Source organism: Rhipicephalus microplus, unplaced genomic scaffold (genome assembly GCF_043290135.1).
Source record: "Rhipicephalus microplus isolate Deutch F79 unplaced genomic scaffold, USDA_Rmic scaffold_510, whole genome shotgun sequence".
NCBI classification, from domain to species: Eukaryota; Metazoa; Arthropoda; class Arachnida; order Ixodida; family Ixodidae; genus Rhipicephalus; species Rhipicephalus microplus.
Window position 1 is genome coordinate 13305 of NW_027465071.1, and position 6696 is coordinate 20000.

The 6696-nt window shown below is 59.3% G+C and overlaps 2 non-coding genes and 1 pseudogene across 2 annotated transcripts; all 3 read left to right on the top strand.

The window, feature by feature from the left end:
- Positions 1-1818: 1818 nt before the first annotated feature.
- Positions 1819-3633, top strand: LOC142794839 (small subunit ribosomal RNA). Its single transcript, XR_012892660.1, has one exon. It is a non-coding gene; the product is annotated as a small subunit ribosomal RNA (ribosomal RNA).
- Positions 3634-5352: 1719 nt separating this feature from the next.
- LOC142794835 (5.8S ribosomal RNA) lies at positions 5353-5505 on the top strand. The gene has a single exon (XR_012892657.1). It is a non-coding gene; the product is annotated as a 5.8S ribosomal RNA (ribosomal RNA).
- Positions 5506-6659: 1154 nt separating this feature from the next.
- The window catches only part of LOC142794837 (large subunit ribosomal RNA), an 8216-nt pseudogene continuing 8179 nt past the window's right edge, over positions 6660-6696 (top strand).

Below are 6696 nucleotides of genomic sequence, written 5' to 3' on the forward strand. Positions count from 1 at the left end.
CGGCGTCTTTCTACGTGCTCGCCGGCGACCGTCGCACGAGTACGGCAAAGTGCGTCTGCCGGGGCGGGGTTTGCGACGCGTACGCAATAGTGAGAACCGTCGCTCGGATGTTCGTCGTCTTTCGCCGAGCCAGTGCTGGCACTCCGGCGAAGCCGAACGGAGCCGATTCGGGCACGATATCGGCGTCTTTCCACGTGCTCGCCGGCGACCGTCGCACGAGTACGGTAAACCGCGTCAGCCGGGGCGGAGTTCGGGACGCCGATGCGAAAGTGGGAAGCGCCGCTCGGATCTTCGCCGTTTTTGGAGGAGTCAGTGGCGGCACTCCGGTGAAGCCAAGGTGCGCCAATTCGCGCACGATATCGGCGTCTTTCGACGTGCCCGCCGGCCACCGTCGCACGAGTACGGCAAACCTCGTCTGCCGGGGCGGGGTTTGCGACGCCGACGCAAAAGTGGGAACCGCCGCTCGGATGTTCGCCGTTTTTGGCAGAGTGAGTGCTGGCACTCCGGCGAAGCGAAAGAGCGTGAATGCGCCCACGAAAGTAGCGTATTTGGACGTGCTTGACGGCGACCGCCGCAGGAGTACGAAAAACCACGTCAGCCGGGGCGAGCGACCCACGGCGGTCTGGGTGCTTATCGCTGCTATTATAGGGGCACCCCGGCAGACGCAGAAAGAAAAAAAAAAATGGGGACATGGCGTGCGTCACCGTGCGGCTTCGCAGCGTTGCCGAAGTCGCCGAGCCCTTCGACTGAGCCGAACGGCGGACAGGGAACGTTGGTCGGCCGTTCTAACCTGTCGGTGCCACGCCGAGACGTCGTTAAGGAAAACCGCGTCGTGGGCCTCTACGACGCCGTCGAGTCGTTGTACGTTTGGTGTCCAGCGTGTCGGCGGCGAGTAGCGGACACGTCGTTCACGACTTCGGTCTTTCGCAGTCGACGCGAACTTGCGGAGAGTCGTGGTGCCTCACGTTTTCGGCAGAAACCGCGGCGGAATTTTCCCGTGCGTGCGCGCACGACCTCGGTGCTGTGCCGTCAGCGTAGTGTTGCACAAACTCGTGGCCTACCCAAGGTGCGGTACGTTTGCGGCCGTATCCTCGGTGGGAATTTCGTGAGTAGGGTCGCAAATTCTACGACCTCGGCGGGTTTGAGAGCGACGTAGACTTGTGGCACGCTCAACATGCCACACGTTTCGGGGCACACCCGCGGTGAAATTTTCTCGAGTACGCTCGTATTAGGGCCCAAGGAGGTCTGGGTACTTATCGCTGCTATTATGTGGGGGTTCTCGTGAGCGGCGTACGCGAAAGCGACCGGGTGTCTGATATGCGGCGGGCTTCGGCCTCGTCAAGCGTGTCCTCGGGTCTGCTCCAGGGGAATCCACGGCAGTCGTCTGCAGCCTCATCCGCTTGATGCGTTAGGGGCTGGTTGTCGGACGGTGCCGTTTTACCACGATATCGAGGTGTGTTCCGTGTCGTCCTCGGGCGATTCAGATGCGAAAGCGCCGAAGACGCGGGCGTGACCCGTCGTCTGGCGGCTTTGCAGTCTCGGCTCCGTTGCTAGTTCCGGCCGGTCCACCGACAGTGCAGCGGGCTTGGGCAACCCGCACGGCGCGACCGAGTCGATGCAACGAAAAAGAGCGAGCATGAACGTGCTTCTTGCCGCACGGCTCCCACTCGTCTTTCGGGAAGGTTGTGCCGTAGCGAGCTCGAACGCCGTCATCTCGGAGTGCAAAATAAGCGTGTTGGGGCGCCTGAAGGTGGCCTCCGCCGCACACAGACTGCGTCCGGCCCGCCGAGGGCGAGGACGGACGCGCAGTCGAACGATTACCTGGTTGATCCTGCCAGTAATCATATGCTTGTCTCAAAGATTAAGCCATGCATGTCTAAGTACATGCCGAAATAAGGCGAAACCGCGAATGGCTCATTAAATCAGTTATGGTTCCTTAGATCGTTTCTTCCTACTTGGATAACTGTGGCAATTCTAGAGCTAATACATGCAGTGAGCCTGGAGCCCTTTGGGTAACGGGTGCTTTTATTAGACCAAGATCGATCGGGTTTCGGCCCGTATTGTGTGGTGACTCTGGATAACTTTGTGCTGATCGCATGGCCACGAGCCGGCGACGTTTCTTTCAAGTGTCTGCCTTATCAACTTTCGATGGTAGGTTACTTGCTTACCATGGTTGTTACGGGTAACGGAGAATCAGGGTTCGATTCCGGAGAGGGAGCCTGAGAAACGGCTACCACATCCAAGGAAGGCAGCAGGCGCGCAAATTACCCACTCCCGGCACGGGGAGGTAGTGACGAAAAATAACAATACGGGACTCTTTTGAGGCCCCGTAATTGAAATGAGTACACTCTAAATCCTTTAACGAGGATCAATTGGAGGGCAAGTCTGGTGCCAGCAGCCGCGGTAATTCCAGCTCCAATAGCGTATACTAAAGCTGCTGCGGTTAAAAAGCTCGTAGTTGGATCTCAGTTCCAGACGAGTAGTGCATCTACCCGATGCGACGGCTCGGACTGAACATCATGCCGGTTCTTTCTTGGTGCACTTCATTGTGTGCCTCGAGATGGCCGGTGCTTTTACTTTGAAAAAATTAGAGTGCTCAACGCAGGCGAGTCGCCTGAATAAACTTGCATGGAATAATAGAACAAGACCTCGTTTCTGTTCTGTTGGTTTTTGGAATACGAGGTAATGATTAAGAGGGACGGACGGGGGCATTCGTATTGCGGCGCTAGAGGTGAAATTCTTGGACCGTCGCAAGACGAACTACTGCGAAAGCATTTGCCAAGAATGTTTTCATTGATCAAGAACGAAAGTCAGAGGTTCGAAGGCGATCAGATACCGCCCTAGTTCTGACCATAAACGATGCCAACCAGCGATCCGCCTGAGTTACTCAAATGACTCGGCGGGCAGCTTCCGGGAAACCAAAGTATTTGGGTTCCGGGGGAAGTATGGTTGCAAAGCTGAAACTTAAAGGAATTGACGGAAGGGCACCACCAGGAGTGGAGCCTGCGGCTTAATTTGACTCAACACGGGAAAACTTACCCGGCCCGGACACTGGGAGGATTGACAGATTGAGAGCTCTTTCTTGATTCGGTGGATGGTGGTGCATGGCCGTTCTTAGTTGGTGGAGCGATTTGTCTGGTTAATTCCGATAACGAACGAGACTCTAGCCTATTAAATAGGTGCGGGGTTCCCAGCACCTTACAACCTTCTTAGAGGGACAAGCGGCTCCTAGCCGCACGAAACAGAGCAATAACAGGTCTGTGATGCCCTTAGATGTCCGGGGCCGCACGCGCGCTACACTGAAGGAAGCAGCGTGTCTTTATCCCTGTCTGAAAAGACTGGGTAACCCGTGGAACTTCTTTCGTGATTGGGATAGGGGCTTGCAATTGTTCCCCTTGAACGAGGAATTCCCAGTAAGCGCGAGTCATAAGCTCGCGTTGATTACGTCCCTGCCCTTTGTACACACCGCCCGTCGCTACTACCGATTGAATGATTTAGTGAGGTCTTCGGACCGATGTCCGGCGCGGCCTTTCGGTTGCGCCGGTCTGTTGGAAAGATGACCAAACTTGATCATTTAGAGGAAGTAAAAGTCGTAACAAGGTTTCCGTAGGTGAACCTGCGGAAGGATCATTAACGGATTGTGAAGGGTGAGCGCCTCAGCTGCGTCTGCGCCCGACACTTTCTGCCGCTGACCCCGTTTGGACGCGGGGTCGGCTTTTCCCCACGGGGCTGCCTGAATGTGGAGCGGCACCCCGTGACAAATTGTTGCGCCCAGCGGACGCCAACACCGCGACCTTGGACGGTCGGCCAGGTGGCGGACGCGGGTACAAACGGCGCAACGCACTCATAGGTCGGCTTTCGACCCGCCACTGCACCGTGGCTCGAAGCGCTCGAAATGCGCGACCCGACCGCTGCGGGACCGCCTAGTACTGTAAACAGGAGCGGCGGAGCGCGAACGGCGAGTCGTGGTTACGTCGGTAGAAGGCGAGGCTGCGCGTTCCCGAAACGCCAGCCGAGTGCCCTCCCGACCGTTCGAGCGTGCAAGAACGAGACCCGACAATCGCGCGGCGACTGCCAAGTACGAGAGGAACGGCACAAGCGTCGGCGGTCGGTCAAGGAACTGGCGATGTGACGGGTCCGCTGTGCACCAGTGCATACCGTCCCGCCGTCCGCGGCAAGCGCCTCCGCGTCCTCGGGTGACGGAGGCTGCCGGTCGGTTCTTGCAGGCGAGGGATCTCGCTGGCACCGGTTCGCGTTGACGCGCGGCCGGTCATGGCACGGCGATGCGACGGCCGAGGTGCGCAGTACTCGATGGAGGAACCGCACGCTCCGATGACCGTCCCGCCCTCCGCGGCGTATGCGTACCGACCGTAATGGTTGCAGCAGCGCCGGCCGGCTTTTGAATTCGCCACACGAAACACGGTGCGAGATCGCGGTTAGGGGAGCGTCGACGTTGCCAGGCGTTTTGCTTGCTGCCGAGGGAAAGGCGGCACGGCCACGTCGCGCTCGTCGCGATTAGCGGGTCTGCGCGCTTTGGGAAGGTGCCGCAACGACTTGCCGAAAGAGGAAGCACGGAAGAACGAGGGACTTGGACGTCCCGACAATTGAACGCACTTGCGGCCAGGCCCTTGCTGGCTTCGTTCTTCCGCCTCGAGTAGGCTCGTACGCGGCTCCGGCGCCGAAAGTGGTCCTTGGCACCGACTTCGGTGGACGTGGGAAGTGCCGCGCAAGTACGGCGCGCCTGGCTCCACCTGTTGGCTAAAGTAGGCAGCCGGATCGGCATTTTGGTGTGCGGTGGCAAACCGTGGATGCGAAAAAAGCTTGTGCGATTTCGTGGAACAAAAAGCGGGGGTCCCCCTTTTTATGCGGAGGAGACCGACCCGCCCGCCGTGGTGAACCGCGACGCCACGGTAAAAACGGGAGAGGCTTGTCGATGGGACCGTGCATCCCGCGCTCCACGGAGGCCGGGAGGCGGCCGCCCGAGGAAATGTGTAGCCGTCGAGGCCCGCATCTGCGTGCACTCTTATCCAAATGGGTGTACCGCAGGCATTTTCTGGTTAGGCGGGCCAATGAGAGCGAGCACACAACGATACCTACGGGTCCGGCTTGGAGAACCGGCTTCGACGCCTCCCGAGTATTTATAGAGGGGTGGACCACGAAAGCACTCGCAAGTAGCGGAAGCGAAACGCCGTCCGAAACACACCGTTTGCTCGATTTGCGGCAGCCGAAAAAGGCGCGGCAGAGTTTTGGAGTCCAAGCGTGCGCTGAAAAGCGCCCTTCTTGGCCACTGTTTGGCCGAGTGCCAGAAACGTTTGGTTTTGACTGTACGGAATTGAACAAACACTTTTTCACGACTCTAAGCGGTGGATCACTCGGTTCTCGGGTCGATGAAGAACGCAGCCAGCTGCGAGACTTGGTGTGAATTGCAGGACACACTGAGCACTGATTCTTTGAACGCACATTGCGGCCTTGGGTCTTCCCTTGGCTTCGTCTGTCTGAGGGTCGGATCACATATCAAGAGAGCCTTCGGCGCACAAGGGAACGTGAGCCGTCGACTCGTTTTGACCGCGTCGGCAACACGGACAGCACGCTGAACACCTCACAGCGAGCGCCAACAGCGGCCACTCAAGGGCGAGACGGTGGCGACCGTCGTGCCAGAGCCCAACCGAAACGGGGGCGACCGACTGCATTGAGGATGTGGCACCTCGTTGAGACCGCCGCAGGACTTCGAGTCGGAAGGAAGCCTGCAGGGAAAGTGCGGTCGAGGTTGCGTACTCCTCTCTGCGACCGGGCGCGCAAGAGCTGCGAGAGCCACGGACGCGCAACTTTAACGCACGGTAAACACGAGGAGCGAAAGCCGGCCAGCAAAGCTTCTCCAGCCGTGCGCAAAGTGCGCGAGATCGCAGCCTTGCGTTGCGCTTGTTGCCCTCGAAGTAAGCAGGGTGTCCCGTAGACCGGGCGCTCGAACACGCTGCGGGGCCGTGCCTCCTCCAGGCTTTGCCGCGCGAACAGGGAACGTTCGCGCGCAAAGCGCAGGGAGGTGAGGAGGCTGCGCCCGACGTTTGCGGTTCGCTGCGTACGCGGTTGATGCGGAGAGCACGGCGCGACGACTTGCCGCGAAGCGGAAAAAGTCTCCCGCACGAGTTGGCGAAACGTTGGCGAAGCTTAAGGCGTTCTCGTCGTAGTCCGCCGTCGGTCTAAGTGCTTCGCAGTTCCCGTCCCGTTCAAAAAACTGGGCCACTCCAGTTGGGGCGGGGGCGACGCTACACGAGACGATGCCTCTCGCCAGGCTGCGTGGCTGCCCTTGCGGCGGCGGCGACTGGCCTCGGCGGTGTTTGGGCTTTCGACACGGTCGTTTATCACGCAACTGCTCGGACGACGCACGCGCGCAGCGGAATGCCGCTTGCCAGCCTTGTGAAGATGTGACCCTGTACAGGGTTGCGGGCGCACTTGGTAGGGCGTCGTACTCGGTTCGCGATGGGTTTACGAACGTGTCCCGTCACTTCCACGTCACACCGGTTGTGCGCCGCACGCGTGCAGCGGGGAAGCCGATTGCCAGCCTTGTGAAGAAGTGGCCCTGTACAGGGTTGCGGGCGCACTTGGTAGGGCGAGCGCACGCGGTCGTGCAGGAAGTTGATGGAAGCGAATGTATCCGCTGTCGACCTCAGATCAGGCGAGACAACCCGCTGAATTTAA